Source organism: Dasypus novemcinctus, chromosome 23 (genome assembly GCF_030445035.2).
Source record: "Dasypus novemcinctus isolate mDasNov1 chromosome 23, mDasNov1.1.hap2, whole genome shotgun sequence".
NCBI classification, from domain to species: Eukaryota; Metazoa; Chordata; class Mammalia; order Cingulata; family Dasypodidae; genus Dasypus; species Dasypus novemcinctus.
Window position 1 is genome coordinate 27,724,464 of NC_080695.1, and position 17,222 is coordinate 27,741,685.

General features: G+C 36.7%; 1 pseudogene; it reads left to right on the plus strand.

Annotated features, from left to right (window-relative positions):
* Positions 1-13,110: 13,110 nt before the first annotated feature.
* LOC101443434 (septin-14-like) overlaps positions 13,111-17,222 on the plus strand; it is a 112,642-nt pseudogene continuing 108,530 nt past the window's right edge.

The following is a 17,222-nucleotide window of genomic DNA, read 5'->3' on the forward strand; positions in this document are numbered from 1 at the left end:
CTCTAGATTTTTTTATTCTGACATTTGCATATAAGATAGGAAGAAAAATGTGTTAGAATTTAAAAGAAACACTGGGGCATATGCTAAAAAGAAGAAACATCAACTCATATTTCAAACCTATCCCCTATATTTCAGCTAACAGCAATTGATCCAGTTTGGACCTAGTCTAACAAGCACATAAAGAAATAAAGAATGAAGGATCTATTTGAAGGCATAAAATTTCATGGCATCCACATTTTTCTGTTTATGAGATAGAGTGCTTGATGGATGAATGTCAAAGGGAAAGCAAAGAAGAAGGAAATATTAGCAAGTAAAATAGCACTAATACAATTATTTATGTGGTGATGCAAAAGATTGATAATTCACTTTAAAAATTCTCTCTTCTTCATTAAGAGGGATAAGACTGTTCAATTTGGGGAGAAATCTGAACAACCATCTCTCCTGCAGTTTTCTTGTTCTTATGCATTTCTAGAAGAGAAGTGCTGAATGATGTGAAAATTACCCAAGGAATTGTGGGAAAAAATACCCCCTAAGTACTGGATGGGGTATAAATTATATATATATTAAATATAAAATGACACTTTATATATATTAAATATAAAATGACACTAAAGCCATTGTGGTCCAAGTAGTGAGAGTTCTAGAGTCAAAAGAAGGTTCAGCTTTCCAGATTCCCAAATCTTACTGCTGTCCACAGAATGGAAAAATGTAGGGCTCAAAAGACCTGGTGTACAAAAAGGCTCAAAAGCCAAATTACGATTAACAGCAGCAAAACTCTTACCAAGTCCTGATGTTTGACATTTTCATGTATCTTAGATTCTGATGTAACATGCACAGTTTGACTTACATCATGCAGTTCACTAAGTCCTGAAAGTGTTGTGATGTTAACATCCTAAGACAAACCATGTTGAGATCAGTAACATTTAATCATTACATTTACTTGTAAGTTTAGACTGGTGCACTAAGGCACTAAGGTTCTGTTTACTTATCCCTTACACAAGCACAAATCTACTTATCTCTCATAATGGAAAAGTGGGTCAATTTAAAATAAAAATACTTAAAGCTTCAGTTGCCATAAATCATTTACTTCTAAACTCCAATTGCCATAATGAGATCCAGAGCCACAAATCGTTTTAAAAAGCTGTGGCAAAATAAGTGTAAAAGACAACCAGCAAGATGGCAATGGAATAAGGAGCTCCTAGAGTCAGCTCCTGCTACAGGGCAGTTAGCAAACACCCAGAGCTCTCTGGAGCTAGCTGGAGCACCTGTTTCAGGGCTCCAGGAGCCCAGAAGAGCATCCTGCAACATCCTTGAAGGAGTGGAATGAGGAGACTGCCCAGGTGCAGAGACGATTCATAATTAGAGGTTCCACGCCACAGAGGGCGGTGCCCATCCTCCACTGGAGTCACATGCCGCCTCGGGAGCTGTTTCATGGCTGGAATTGAAAGCTCCACTTCCCAAAACAGGGAAAGAAGTTTCAACTATTGATGAGGACATTCAGTGGGTTACAGTAAAATCCTGAGAACAGCTAAAGCTTGAGCCTGTCTAAGTCAGAAAGAGGCTGGGAGCTGCCATCTTAACTCCAAGTCTGGCAAGAGGGAAGTGGGGCAGACTGAGGATCCCAGTGCTGGTGGGGAACAGCTTCTTCCCATCCAGATCATATTATGGTCTAGCCTAGGCCTCCGTGCCACCTCCAGCAGGGAGGAAGCTGTGAGGACCTGCGCCAGCCTCTCTGGGAAATTACCCACCAAGCCACGGAGGCCAGTGATTGTCCTGCTCTGGCTGCACTAGCAGCCCCAGGAGCTGTTCTGTGACAGGAATTGGAAGCTCCATCTCCCAGAAACAGGGGAGGAGGAGACGGTTGGCTGCCGATTTCCACTACTGAATGGAAGGCTTGTCTGGCTAAGAGATAACCCTGGAAACAGGGAGGTGTGAACCAGCCCAAATCAGAAAGAGGCCAGTAGCCACCAATCTGACTCTGCCCCCAGCCTGAGGGGAAGCCAGGCTGCCTGAAACTCTCAGTGTCAGCAGGAACCGGTTTCTTTCACACAGATCAGCCTACAGACCTCGCCTAGGCTTCAGCCCCTCCTCTGGTGGGGAGGAGACTGAGGAGCCCTGCACCAACCTAGATAGGTAACTGCAGGTAACTTTGGCTGGCAAAGGCTGAAAATCAGAAGTCCGCCAGGGCAACTGCAGTCATCTTGAACCTGCACTGCATAGATTGCTGCCTACACCTGCAGCTCCATCCCTGCCCCAGGCACAGGAGAAAGAGATGTGAAGCTTCCTCAGTCTCTCTGGGCAACTACAGTCTAGGCCTGCACATGGATTATTTCACATAGCTGTGACAATGTCTCTACCCCTGGTAAAGGAGAAAGTTGGAAGAAGCTTCACTGGTCCCTGGTGCAATGAGGGCAGCTTGAGCCTCCACAGCTTACAACACTAGCTACATGTTTGGCTCCTACTGCATAACCAGCAAGGGAGAAATGATAGGAAGCCTTAAACTAAAGAGAAAAACTGCACCCAGAATAAATACTCTAGTAAACCAGATGCAAAGACACCAACAAAAAGTTACAGTCCACACCAAGAAACAGGAAGCTATGGCCCAGTTAAAGGAACAAGATCAGCCTCCAGATGACATAAAAGAGTTGAGACAACTAATTATCGATGTTCAACAGATCTTCTAAATAAATTCAGTGAGATGGCTAAAGAGGTTAAGGATATTAAGAAGACAGTGGATGAGCTCAAAGAAGAATTTAAAAGTATGCATAGAAAAATAGCCGATCTTATGGGAATGAAAGGTACAGTCAATGAAATTTAAAAAACATTGGAATCATATAATAGCAGATTTGAGGAGGCAAAGAAAGGATTGGTGAGTTTGAAGAAATGTCCTCAAAGTGAACATACAAAAGAAGAGATGAAGAAAAGAATGGAAAAAATGAACAAGGTCTCAGGGAACTAAATGACAGCAAAAGGCATGCAAACATATGTGTCGTGGGTGTCCCAGAAGGAAAAGAGAAGGGAAAAGGGGCAGAAGGAATATTGTTATTATGTTAGAAATAATGTTAGAAAATTTCCCAACCTTATTGAAGGACATAGATATCCTTGTCCAAGAAGCACAACATACTCCCATCTGAAAAAATCCAAATAGACCAACTCTAAGACACATGCCCATCAGAATATCAAAGGCCAAAGACAAAGAGAGAAGTCTGAGAGCAGCAACAGAAAAGCAATGCATAACATATATGGGGTATCCAATAAGATTAAGTGCTGATTTCTCTCCAGAAACCATGGAGACAAAGATATATTTAAGATACTACAAGAGAAAAACTTCTAACCAAGAATCTTATATTCGGCAAGACTATTTTTCAAAAATGAGAGTGAAATTAGAATATTCACAGATAAACGGAAACTGAGAGAATTTCTAAGCAAGAGACCAGATTTTCAGGAAATACTAAAGGGTGTGCTAGAGCCTGAAAATAAAAGACAGGAAAGAGTTCTGGAAGAGAGTCTAGAAACGAAGATTATATCGATTAAAATAACTAAAAGTGTCAAAAGAGTGGTGAAAAGAAAATATGGCAGATAAAACTCAAATCGTCAGGAATAAACTTAACCAATGTTGTAAAGCACTTGAATTCAGAAAACTGAAACTCAATGTAAAAACAAGTCAAAAAAGCCCTAAATAACTGGAAGAACATTCCATGCTCATGGACTGGAAGACTAAATATCATTAAGATGTCAATTCTACTCAAATTGATATAACACAGATTTAATGCAATCCTGATAAAAATTCCACCAGCATTAAAGAAAAAATTGAAAACATGATCATTACATTTATTTGGAAGGGTAAGGAGTCCTGAATAGCCAGAAACATCATAAAAAAGGAAAAGTGAATCCTCATCTCCAGACTCTAAATCATAATAACTATCTATAGTGGTAAAAAACAACATGGTACTAGCCTAAAGACAGACACAATAGACCAATGGAACCTAATTTATGGTTCAGAAACAGACCCTCACAGGTATGGTCAAGTGATTTTTGACTAGCCTGTCAAACTCACAAATGGGCAGAACAACCCATTCAACAAATGGTGCTGAAAAAATTGGACATCCATAGCTGAAAGAAGGAAAGAGGACCTCTATCTCACACCTTATCCAAAAGTTATCTCAAAATGGATCAAAAAACTAAAAATAAAAGCAAAAACCATAAAACTTCCAGAAGAAATTATTGGAAAATATCTTCAAGACCCGGTAGTAGGTGGTGGATTCTTAAAGGAGATAAGAGAAGGACTGAGTGGACTAGTGATGTTTAATGGGCATAGAAGTGTTAAATAGCTTTACTGTAAAATTGTGGAAATGTATAGTGTGGATGGCAACACCCAGTATGTAACAGTTAGCTTATAAATGGGGATGTGACTGAAAATGGTAGTCTAGTTATGTAAATACCAGTTGATAGAATGCTTGAGAATAATCTAGGAACTGGATAGCACAGTAAACCAAGAGGTGGGTGACAATTGTGACTGATGGTACAGATGCAAGAATGTCCTTTGTTAGCCAGAACAAATGTATATCACCACTGCAGGGTGTTGGCAATGTGGAGAAGCATGGGAAAAATACAGGTGGAGTGACCTAAGGACTGTGGTTAGTAGTAACATTATAATACTCTTGCATCTATGAAAAAAGTGTACTGTGTTGATACTGAGTCAGTATAGAAAATGTGAGCCAAATGTATGCTATGGACATGGTAACAATTAGATGATGTTATTTTATCTATAGCAAATGACACACCTCATTATGGAGTGTTGATGGAGGGGTGTTGTTTGGGAATTCTGAATATTTGCATGATTGTTTTATAAGTTTACAACTTCTGTCTTTAAAAATATATTTAAAAAATAATAATAGGATGGGTTGGGGGGAAAACACACCAAATGTAAGATAAGGACGATGATTAGTAGTAAGATTTTGACAGTGTTCTTTCATAGTTTATAACTAACATCTCATGACAATGCAAGGTGTTGGTGGAGGGTTGATGTACGGGACCCCTGTATGATGTTATGCACGTTTGCTTTGTAAGTTCACTTTGTAAGTTGCTTTGTAACTTTTATTATACACTTAATTGTTTATGTATGTTCATATATAAATGATATAAAGATAATAACAATTGATTGGTTAGAGGAAAACTACTTTGTTTAGTAGTAATATTTTGACAATGCTCTTCAATCATTAGTTAAAAAGTTTTAAAAACAATGCAAGTTATTGGTGGTAGGGTAAGATGTTATATATGTTCGTTTGATGTTACATATGTTTGTTTTGTAAGTTCACAACTATAATACACTTATTGTTTATGTATGTTTATGTATGAGTGGTATATTTCAATAAATTAAAAAATATATATATATGCAAAATCTTTGGTCTAAGATATACCTTTTTCCCTAACCAGAAAGTATTGAAGAAATCTTACTCAATTGGGTAACTTTGAATTAGCAAACAATTCCAACAACCCAGGTCTAATGGTTTTCCCAGACCACTGAAATCAGGGGTCATCCAAACATTAAATGAATTGGACACTGCATAAGAAAATGCACAAACAACAAAAGAAATGTTGGCCAACATCTTCCAGAAAGGATAAAAGTGCTTCCAAACCTCCAGTCAGCCCCTGAAGAGATAATTGAATTATGACTCAATAAAATTCAGCCTGGACCAAACTTAACCCTTGCAAAGGGTCATCTGGAACATATTTTCTCATTCAAATATTGTAAATGGCAATCAGATGCTGAGGCCAGCCCAAAAAACTTGCTGAGATATTGGAATATTTTTCTATATCTAACTACCATTTATGATAATACTGCTTTTGGAAAATGCATCCAGAGGCAATGGGAAAGTGATGTATATATCTCTCATGTCACAGCCTCACTCAGAAGGCAATGAGCTTCCTTTCCCCCCATGTCATTCTAAGCAGAAGACAAGGGAGAGCAGGAGGAGACATGGGCAGGCAGCTGAGAGCAAGGACAAGGGCTTCAACAGCCAAGAGCTGAGCTAGAGGAGAAGGCTCAGGAAAAAGACAGCAGATACCTGTGTAAATAAGAACTGAGGTTGGATGTTTGAAAGGAGAGAAACAGAGAGGGAAATAGGAAACACTTTTCCCTTCTCCCTATCCATTCACATTTGTATTCTGAACTTTACCTTCTGATTTCCAAGGAATTTTCCAATCAATATACAAGGAGGAAAATTCATTTACTATGTTAGGTCCATTTCAATAAATAAAATAGGGAAAGTGTCTTCAACTTTAGAAAGATTTATATCCAAAGCTTCTGGGCATTTTTTTTTTATTGACTTTGTAATAATATTACATTAAAAATATATATGTGAGGTCCCATTCAACCCCATCCCCCCACCCCCCCTCTCCCCCTCCCAACAACACTCGTTCCCATCATCATGACACATCCATTGGACTTGGTAAGTACATCTTTGGGCACCTCTGCACCTCATAGACAATGGTTCACATCTTGGCCCATACTCTCCTCCATTCCATCCAGTGGGCCCTGTGAGGATTTACAATGTCCGGTGATTACCTCTGAAGCACCATCCAGGGCAGCTCCACGTGCTTTTGGGCATTTTTAACTGCTAAGTTGCAGTCACTTGCAAAGCTCATTTTATGCAAAATAATTAGTTCCAAATGATGTTTTCTTCTTTTCTTTAAAGATTTATTTATTTAATTAATTTCTCCCCCCTCCCCACCCCAGTTGTCTGTTGTCTGTGTCTAGTCACTGGGTGTTCTTCTTTGTCCGCTTCTGTTGTTGTCAACGGCACGGGAATCTGTGTTCCTTTTTGTTGCATGATCTTGTTGTGTCAGCTCTCCGTGTGTGCGGCACCATTCCTGGGCAGGCTGAACTTTCTTTTGCACTGGGAGGCTTTCCTTACGGGGTGCACTCCTTGCGCATGGGGTTCCAAATCTGCTTCCTCCCAAATGATGTTTTAAATCTCAGGCTTTAGGTCAAATGTATTAAGGTCTTACTCTCTCTTCCATTATTAACATGTTCAAAAGTACCTAAATTTTACACAAGTCCAAAGTCCCCTCATTTGGTTGAATGTGCAAGAAAGATGAGAGAATGAGAAGGAACATGATCAGAAGACACCACTTTTACCTGGAGTCTGAAGTCATTTCAGTCCTTAAGGGTGACTTATGAATATCAACTAACTGGGTCCTAGTATCACGTTCAGGTATTATCCTGCTGTGTTTTTTTTTTAATAAATACTATGAATGTTTGCTTTGTGAAGTGATTTCTTATTTTTCCCATTGGTCAAAAACAGATCCTTTTAGGTGACTACAAGAATAGGTGAGGTGGGGGGTATATGGGGACCTCTTATATTTTTTTAATGTAACGATTTTTAAAAAGAGAAAAAAAGAATAGATACATGTGATACACAAGTCCCCTACATTAAGGTTGTTGCCATGTTTGCAGTCTAACAAAGACTATCCCATTAAATATCCATGGTCAAAGTCTTAGAATGCATGTCTGACTAGTTCTTTAAGCTAGATTTCTATAAGTGGACTTGTAGTGAATATAAAGATAGGAACTTTTTAGGGTCTCAGATACATATTATGAAACTGGTTTTCAGGATGGTTGTAAGAATTCACAATTCTAAAACTGTATGAAAGTGACTGATACATAATATTTACTTTTTGATATAAAGAATTTGAACATTGACGTTTTCTCATTGAGATTATACAGTTCTCTTATTCCTTGGGTTCTTTCCTAAGACAATTATTTTACAAGGTGGGCTTCAATTTTAAGCATTAATTTGTATGTACATTATTAATCTAAAAGAAAATAAAAGAACCATGACTATAAAAGTGCCGCTTTTTTATAACTCGCAACTTGCCTACAAGTTAATTTACTGTGCTTACAGGTAGAATAACTTTCCAGAATAAAATAGCAATTGAAATAATCCCTAATGAGTGAGCAGTGTTGACAGAAAATCCATAAAATTCAGGTCCAGATAGGAAAATGTAAGGCAGAATATCAAGTAGCTGAAATTATAATAGTTGAACTAGTGAGACGTCTTAAAGAAATATGGAATATAGCAAATATGATGAATCATCAATAGGTAGTTTAAACCGAACTCTAAGGAATAACCATGCCCTTTAAAACTGTCCAATGGAAGGAGCTACTCAAGAAAAACTTGAAGTTGTCAGCTTCAGGATTTTTTTGTATCGTCTCAGTGTTGTTATATATGGCAAATTTGGGAGTCGTTTAGTAGGAAATTGCTTCTAGTTTACTATGGGCCCTACCTGATCCTGTGTCTAACACTGTAGTGAGATCTGCCTGAAAGATGTTTTTGTGGGTAAGTTGATTTTTACCATGCATAAAACCAATTTTAAAAACAATGGAGTGATGACTTGATTTAGAAGTAATCAACTTTTAAGGCAGTAAATAGAACCAATATGCTGATATTAAGAGAATACTAATAACGTGCAATTTCCCCAAGATTCTTGATTTTGATTCTATTACACTCTTATGTGAATGAAGACAAAGATTTCCGTGGAGTCAGTTCAGACTACTCTTGATAACTGCTCTACATAAATTGCTCTGGATTTAACTCTATTGTCGTTAAAGCTAGATACCTTAATTCCAACTGTTTCTTTGAAAACAGGTCTTTAGATGAAGATATTCATTCAAGAGAATATGACTTAGCAATGGATAGGAATCATTTAGTGAACCATACACCTTGATGACTTAATCTCAAAAACACCATTCTAAGCAGAAGAAGCAAGACATAAAATACATATGACATTGTTCCTTTTATATAAAATTTTTAACAGGCAAAATTTACCTGCAGTGAAGCTAAGATTATCTGGGAAGGGGCATAGTGGCACCTTCTGAGATGATGATAGTGTGCTATGACTTCAAAGAGTTTTGCATTCCACTGGCATGTGTATTTGGCAAACACTAGTACATGTGCACTTGAGGTATGTGTGTTTCATTCTTGTAAATGGCTCATCAAGAGGAAATGGATAGATGACATTATGCTCATTAACAAAGTGAAATCGCCATGAGAGGGAACAAGTGAATCATCATAACTACTGCAGGGTCACAAAAGGGAAGCAATGTGTGATATATGATGACCTGGCAGTTCATCATGAACTCTCCACATCTAGTAAATTTTTCCAACCCCTCAAAAATATCATGTACTGAATTGAATTATTTCAAACATTTTTCAAGTCTTGATTTAAAAGTCTTGTGTTCTCATTATAATTGTATTTAAAAAGAACAGGCAATCTGTAAACAGTATTGAGCTCTATTTAAGGATTGTCATAGTATTAGGGGGAAGTGTACTGATGTCTAAATTTAGTTTGAACTGCACCAAAAATAAGAGGGAAAGTGAGGGAGAGAGAGAGGGAGGGAAGGAGGGAAGGAGCAGAGGCAGGTTGATGGGTGATGGGTGGGTGGATGGGCGGATGGATGGACAGACAGATCTGTGATTAAGCAAGTACATAAAATGTTAAAAATTCAGCCTCACTATTTGAACATGTTGATGAAGAGGTAGGCAAATCCAAAATACCATGTAAATGACCGTTCTTTTGAACAAGAAGCATGGAGTTTCTACAAGGGACTGCTATTAATAGGCTAGATGTTTGAACAATTTAAAGCACAAACCTAATTGTAATTTTATTCCAAAACAATTTTTTTCAAAGAATTACAAACTTCAAATGATGCTGGAATAATCCCACAGAGGGGCTACTTCTTGGGTTTATTTCTTAATTGGTTTACATTCAATAGTCAAGGATGCAGAGTTTTATTTTAAATTTTTGGGGCATTTAAGCCATTAAGAAATCGGAAATCCCCATCACAAGATCATTACTAAGAGGTGAGAGCAAGAGTCTGCCTCGCAGAGTGTTTCTCCTGCCTTCTCCTCCAGATTGATCAGTTCTTGCATTAGCTGCCTTTTGTTCCTCAAATCTGAACTTCTGAGGCATTACTGTCACAGAAATTACCTTTCTCTTTTGTGTTAATGATTTACAATTACTGAAGGTATCTTTTCCCACCTTTCTCACCAATACAACCAAAGACACTTAACTTAGGCTTGAATTTACCGTAGCAGTTTTGTGCTCTGGTTGTGAAAGCTCTTAAATTATCTATTACCATCAAACAAAATTATGAACATCTATATTTATAATATTGAGGCCCTGGACTTGCCCATGGACTTTTAAATGTACTTTCAGAAACCTAAAATAAAATCAATCTATCCAAAACTGATTTATTGATATTCTTTATATATTACAGAACTTGACAGAGTATCCTATGATTGGTAAGATATTGCCTTTCAACAGAAATAAAATATATTTTGGAATTTGCAGACTGTTATTCTCTACAAAGTTTAATTTTTAAGATGTAGATGCATGAGGACACGAGTGATCAGACTGTAGAACTAGTAAAAAAGGTATGAATAAATTTCAACCTCAAATATATAATATGTTCATGTGTAAAAAGGAATTATCTACATATTTCTTTAAAAGGTGCTGTGCACACGCATGCAAAAAAAATAGATACCCACAAAAACACACAAATTCAGCCTTTAAAGTATGGTACCAAGAAACAGACTATATATATTTTTTTCACCTTTTAATTTTTTTGGCTTTTTTTTCAATTGAAGTATATCATTCATACATGAACACACATAAACAAAAAGTGTATAGTAAAAATTGTGAACTTACAAAATAAACATACCTAACATCACACAGGGGTCTCATACATCACCCCTCCACCAACTCTTTGCACTGGTATGAAACATTTGTTACAAACTATACAAGAGCATCATCAAAATATTACTACCAATTATATTCCTTATCTTACATTTGGTGTATTTTGCCCCCAACCAGTACTTTTTTTCTTTTAGGGAGTCTCTGTGAAAAAAAGCAAATCCACTTACAAGTACACCTAGGTTTATGAAAATGGGGCATTGACTAAGATGGATTTATTGGAACAAGGGGACATGCATGAATGACAGGTAGAAGGACAAATTTCATTGTTCTACAGTTTTGAGAAAAGAGCTCTCATTTTGACTTTCTGGCACACAGTTTAATAAGAAATGAAATTGTTAATGAGTTAGAATACCTCACCCTACTGCTGACATTTTATTTACTTATGATATGTTGCAAGTGTAAGAGAGCTTGAGAAGAAGAAGAAAAAAACTGACATCTCCAAACCTAAATTCTGATAAAAAATTTTCAAAGAGCGCTGATGGGGACAGCATGGTTTCTGCCACAGACTAGGGGGAGCCAGCTGTTGGAGGGAACTGTGGAGCCATAGTCAAAGGCTGTGGTGCTGCCATGGCTGCAAAAGACCCCACGGCTGTAGATTGAACAAGCTTGTTAGATATAACTCAACTGAGTATCAAAAGACTCGTTGAATCTGCTCGAAATTTTAGCCGCCCTTTGGATTCTCACTATCCCCACTTGTAGCAGTTTTTATTGCTATGGAACATAGTCCGAAGCACAGATATAAAGTAAGAAAATCATTTTTGAGGTAAAGCAAAACCATCTGGTACTCTTTGGAACTGGTGGAGAAGCTGTACCCAGAGGCAGAGAAAATAAGAACCACTGTCCAGATTTACCTGGTCTTACTCCAGGCACTCAAGGAAATATGTCCTTATCAAGAATTGGAGACAAATTAAAGGCTCAGACAGCTCAGATACTATAGCCCAGAGTTAATAATGTGTTACAAAAGATTACAAGAAAAAGAAACGGGAAATTAAGGCCTATCTGAAGGAATGAGACAAAAAAACAAAACCATCAATGAAGAGGACAAGATGTTGGACATAGTAGGCAAAGATTTTTTTTAAATGATTCTAAGTATGTTCAAAGAGATAGTATAAAAAATAACTAAAGGATATCTAGAAAACAATGAACAATATGAGAATATCAGTAAAGAGATAAAAGATTTTCAAAGGAACCAATCAGAACTACTGGAGTTGAAGATCATAATAACTGAAATGAAAATTTCCCTGGAGGGTTTTAAGAGGAGATCAGAGCTGGAAGAAGAGATCTCAAAAACAGTGAGTGATATCAAAGACAAGACAGTTGAAATGATCGAGAGTGAGAAACAGAAAGATGAAAGAATTGAAAAAACAGAACAGAGCCTAAGAGACCTTTGGGATACCGTCAGACACGCCAATATATGCATTATGGGGATCCCACAAGGAGAAGAAAGAGAGAAAAGGGCAGAAAGAATATTCAAAGAAATAATGGCAGAAAACTTCATACATTTTGTGAACAATATGATTATACAAATTCAAGAAGTTCAATACACCCCAAACAGGATAAAGTAGGAAATAGATCCAGACACACGATAGTCAAACTGTTGAATGTTAAGAACAAGAGTCCTGTAAAGTCCTAGAGAAAACTGAGTTATGTACAAGGGAGTCCTAATAAGATCAAGGGCCAGTTTCTCACCAAAAAGCATGGAGGACTGAAGGCAGAGGGATGAAATATTTAAAGTGCTGAAAGGAAACAATTGCCTAACAGGAATTTTATGTTCAGAGAGACTGGTTTTCAAACTTGAGGTAGATATTAAGACATTCCCAGATAAACAAAAGCTGAGGGAGTTCATCACCATGAGTCATGCCACACAAGCAATCCTAAAGGGAGTTTTTCTGACTGAAAGGAAAGGAAATTAGACAGTAATTAGAAATTGCATAAGAAATAAAGGCCTCTGGTAAAGGTAACCATCTGAGTAATTATAAATGCCGGCATTATTGTATTATATTTTGTGGTATATAACTCTCCTTTGTACTTCTTACAGAATCTAAAATGCATATGCATAAGAAGTTCTAATAAATCTGTGGTTTTTGACATACAAAAAAAGCATTGATATTTTGGAAAGCAATTTTGAAGGGAGGTATTTCTAAGAATGGCAGCCAGTGATTATCTAATTATAAAATTAATTGTCAGAGATGATAAGGCTTTGACTGTAAAACCTAAAGGATGGACAACAAATTCTCTCTAAAATGAGATTTTGTTTGACTTCCTTCTTAATAGGTCAACATTATACCAATGATTGCAAAATCAGATATAATATTTAAAAATGATTTATAGATGTTTCAGAGTAAGATAATGAGAGAATTGGGCAGCAATGTCATCGAAATACACCAGTTCTCAATAGGTGGTGAAACTACTGTTCAAACGAATGCATCAATGAATGTAAGGTTCTAACTGTTGAATATTAGTTATATTTTACATGTGGAAATGAAAATATAGTTTATAAATAACAATATTAGTAACATAGTGTCACCAAAAACAAGGTAATTTTTTTTCAAAGTCTAGAATGGGAAACGTTTTATTTTCCTAATATTGACAAAAATTTCACTGAGAATCAATTCCTTTTTAATGGCTTTTTTCAGATAGAGTTCATTCACCAAATGAATCCATTTAAAGTGTACAGTTCAATGGTTTTTAGTATATTCTCATATATGAGCAACCATCATCACAATTAATTTTACATTTTCATCATCTCAAAAAGAAACCCCATAGCTTTTAGCTATTCCACCTTTCTAGCCCTCTGCACTCCCATCAGTCCTAGGCAATGACTAATCTGTCTCTCTATAGATTTTCCTGTTCTTTACATTTAAGATGAATGAAATCATATTAGGTATTAGTTTTCTAGGCTGCTAAAGTAAATTCCTTTCAAAGAGAAGACATAAACAATGGGAATTTAATGGCTCACAGATTTGAGGCCCAGAAAGTCCCAATCAAGTTGTCATCAAGGTGATGCTTTCTTCCTGAAGACCAGCATTCTGGGGCTGGCTGCCAGCCAGCCTGGGTCCTTGCCTCCTCTGTCACATTGCACGACACATGGCGGCCTCTCCTGGCTTCTGAATTCTCTTCTGGGTTCTGTTGACTCTCAGCTTCTTACTTCCATTTTTTTCTCTCTTTCTGTCTGAATTTCACTCTGCGTTTGAAGGTTCATACTCATGGGAATGGATGAAGTTTCACACATTTTTGTGAGATACATACAGCTTCAAACAACCACATGTAATGCATATTTTTTGTGACAGATTTCTTTCACTTACTGTATTTTCAAGGTTTATTCATATGGTCACATGTAAAAATACTTCATTCTTTACTGGCCAAATAATATTCCATGTATGGATATGCCAAATATTGCTGATGCAATCATCAGTTCATAGACATTTCAGTTGTTTCTCTCTTTTGACTGTTATGAATAATGCTGTGATAAACATTCATGTGCATGTTTTTTGTGGACATGTTTTCATTTCTCTTGGGTATATGCCTACAAGTGGCATATCTGAGTCATATGGTAACTCTGGGTTTAATTGTTTGAGGACCTGAGACAGTTTTACAAAACACCTGCATCATTATGAGAGTTCTGATTTCTTCATATCCTTGTCAACACTTGTCATTATGTGACATTTTGATTCTAGCCATCCTAGTGTGCATAAAATGATATCTCATTTTGGTTGGGATTTGCATTTTCATAACAAAATAATGATTTTGAGCATGTTTCCATGTGTCAATTTGCTATTTTTATATCTTTCTTGGAGAAGGATCTATTGAGATCCTTTCCCTATGTCTTTTTCATTGAATTTTTGGCTTTTTATTTCTGAGTTGTAAGAGTTATTTATATACTATGTGATATATACATATATATCTCATATATATCAGGTATGTTTTGAAAATCTTTTCTCTCATTCTGTAGATTGTCTTTTTCACTTTCTTAATCATGTCTGTAACAGTTTGATATGGGTATGAATTACAAAAACAGATATTGGATTATGTTTGTAATCTGGTCTGTACCTGGGCATGATTAAGTTATGATTAGGGTTTGATTGGGCCACATCATTAGGGTGTTGGGTCTCCACCCCTCGATGTGTGGGGACTCATGATAAAAGACATGGCAAAGGACAGAGTTGGAATGGTCTTTGATGCCGGAGTTTTGATGTTGGAATTTGATGCTGAAGCCTTAAACTGGAGCCCCAGGAAATAAGCTCACAGAGGAAAGACAAGCCAGCCTCAGGAAGAAAGACAAGGAAGTCCAGGAAGATGCAAGCCCTGGGAAGAAAGGAACCTTGATCCTAGAGATAAACAAGACCCTGGAAGGAAGGAACCCAGGACAACTGAACCCTCACAGTCATTGGCAGCCATCTTGCTCCAACATGTGAAAATAGACTGTGGTGAATGAAGTAACTTATGCTTTATGGCCTGGTATCTGTAAGCCCCTAATCCAAATAAATACCCTTTTGAAAACCTAACAATTTCTGGTATTTTGCATCAGCTCCCCTTTGGCAGATTAATACAGCATCCTTTGAAACACAAAAGTTTTACATTTTTATAAAGTCCAATTTATCTGATTTGTTGTTGTGTTTTGATGTCATACCTAAGAATCCATTTTCATATCCAAAATCATGAAAATTCATTCTGATTTTCTTCTAAGTTTTATCATTTTAGTTCTTATGTTTAGGTTTTTGGTATATTTTGAGTTAATTTTTGTATATCATGTGTGCTAAAGATCCAATATCATTCTTTTGCATGGGGCTCTCCAGTTGTCTGAGCACCATTTGTTCAAAAGACTATTCTTTCCACCATTGAATGGTTTTGATCTATTGTTCTAGATTCTCAATTCTAGTCCAATGATATGGATGTCTGTCTTTGTACCTATACCATACCAGTCTGATTACAGTTGCTTTGTAGTTGGTTTTGAAATCAGAAAGTACAAGTCCTTCACCTTTTCCTTCTTTTTCAAGATTGTTTCAGCCATCCTGGATCTTTTGCAATTCCATATGAATTTTAGAATCAGCTTGTCAGTTTCTACAAAGAAGTCTGTTGACAGTCTAATAGGGATTCTGTTGAATGTGTAGATTAGTTTGGGGAGTATTGCCATCTTAAAACATATTAAGTCTCTGATTCATGGAGAGGGAATGTTTCCCAATTATTAAGATCTCTGAAAATTCCTTTTGACAATTTTACGTAGTTTTCAGAATATCGATTTTGCACTTCTGTCAAATTGATTTCTAAGTATTTTATTATTTTTATGCTATTGTAAGTAGAATTGCTTTCTTAATATTACTTTTGGATTGTTCGTTGTAAATGTATAGAAATACAACTGTGTGTGTGTCTGTGTGTATTGATCTTGTATCCTGCAACCATGCTGAATTCATTCATTAGTGCTAATAATTTTTCATGAATTCCTTAGAGTTTCCTATGTAAAACACCATGTCATCTGTGAATGGAGTTAATTTGACTTCTTTTCTTTCCCTCACCTACTTGCCCTGGCTAGAACAGCAAGTGCAATGTTAAACAGAAATACTGAAAGTGAATATACTTGTTATTGTTTTTAATTTTAGGAGGAAAAGCATTCTGTCTTTTCACCATTAACTCTGATATTAGCTGTAGATTTTTTCTGTACATGTCTTTAATCAGGTTGAGGAAGTTCCGTTCTATTCCTAGTTTGTTGAGTGTTTTTTATCATGAAAGCATTTCAGATTTTGTCAAATGCTTTTTCTGCATTGATAGAGATGGTTATGTGATTTTGTTTGTTTCTTCTTATTCTTTTTATATAATATATTACATTAATGAACTTTTGGTACTAAAGCAACCTTGCATTCCTGGAACAAACCCCACTTGGACATCGTATATAATTCTTTTTATATTTTGCTGTTAATTACTAAATATAAATATTTAATGCAATGTTTACTAATTTTAACCTTAGACATTTCCTTTATATCAACCCTCCTATTCAGGTAGATGAACCTGTTTAACTTCAGGCAGACCATGGCAGATCTTGCCTATTTCTGCTTCTGTATCCTATTCAAAGCCTTCTGCTTACCTAAGGTCTGCCTCCCTGCTTTGCTCATCATCTTCCCACATCCAGCTTGGGTTGCTCCTCATTCTCCAGACTCCACCTGACTCTTAATGCTCTAAATTGCATTTAGAATTCACTGGGAGTTATATGGTACAGTTTTCACTCGATTCTAGAGTACACATCATTCCTTTCTCTTTATAGCAGGTGTTCAGCAAATATGTATTAAATGAGTTAGGTACTCTTACTTTCTTCACTTTATGAGTTAGGGAAATGAGGCACAAATTGGTTAAATACTTTGCACAGGGTCACACAGCTGGAACCCAACCTCAAGCCTGTCTGATTCCAAAACCACTCTGCTATACTCCATACGTGTGCTTGGAGAAAAATCAGGCAGGGACTTTCCTTG